Below are 1337 nucleotides of genomic sequence, written 5' to 3'. Positions count from 1 at the left end.
GTGAGGAACAACGGAACGTCACTCAATTCCTGCAGGGAATGCGATATAGCCATCGTGATGATAATTAGAATAAAATAGTCGAATAGTGTAAAAACATCTTCTTCCAAAGATTTTTTTGTTATTAACGAATGCAGTAATAAATTTTTTTCTGCAAAACATAGCACAGGAAGCTGAAAAAATAGTGCTTGCGGAAAACATGTTTCAAATGACCGCTTGAAGCTGTAAGGACGACTTGCGATGTACATCTTGGTTACCCCAGTGAATTTTCCAAACTCTTTCAGCAATTCTAACACTATGTTTTTGTAATGCGGTGCGATCTCATCGAAACCATCGACCAACAGCACCAATTTTGGGTCGTTAAATTTATACTGGAACACTCGTAGCAGCAGTCGCTGTTCGAAGCTAAGACGCATCTGAACGGTCTGTTTCTCGTCCAAAACTACCTTTCCTTCGGAATAAGTGATACATTCGGCACTTTGGGCAGCCTTCTGGCGCTCTAAATCAGTATTCGAAATCATCTGCTTATTGATGCTCGGTACGAATAAGGCCAAGTGTATCAGCACGAACAAAACCCTCAGAGCCTTGAGCGGGCCTATGGCAACTTCCTTTCCATCTACCAAGAGTCGCTCAAAATCGGTACAATACTCGATGCAGTTTAATCGGATAATCCAATCACTTGGCACCTTATTCTTCAATTTGTAACCTATCCATGTGAGATAGCTTGACTTTCCTTGTCCTGCTTCGTTGAGTATTATAAACACCTTGCGTTTGGGCTCGACTGGCTTTTCATGATTTTCGATCAATCCGCCTTGATCATCAGCACAGGGCATCTTACGTACAGATTTAAAAATTCTCATTATTTCACTCATCAATGCCGCGACTACATATTGACCATCTGGTATTACAAATGCTTCATCAGGCTCATGCTTCACATCTCTGTTTTCCATTTCATTCTTGAAAATCTTGTAAAATTCTAGGAACTCCACATTCTCATAAATCAAATCAACAGCTTTCGCTGGCTTCTCCCCATAAGGGTCCCAATCGCGCTCGACATATGCGGCTCCTAGTTTGCAATAGGCGATTTCAATTAAACTGCCTTGCTTCTTCTGTTTGATTTGCTGATCTAGTGCCGTTGTTAACATAAGTAAACTATCTTCTTCTTTTATAACCTTCTTTATAAAAACCAACGTATCAAAAATGTTCAGCGTATGATGCTTCGTTTCCAACCATTCCTTCGTATCGTTGCTGATGGTTCCAACGGTAGGATAAGAAGAGTCTGCGATTTCCTGAGCAGTACTGGGTTGCATCACCTTGCAAATAATAATTTTTCTACGATC

The sequence above is a fragment of the Anopheles aquasalis genome, chromosome 3 (assembly GCF_943734665.1).
Source record: "Anopheles aquasalis chromosome 3, idAnoAquaMG_Q_19, whole genome shotgun sequence".
Taxonomy (NCBI): domain Eukaryota; kingdom Metazoa; phylum Arthropoda; class Insecta; order Diptera; family Culicidae; genus Anopheles; species Anopheles aquasalis.
This window is presented reverse-complemented; position numbering follows the sequence as displayed.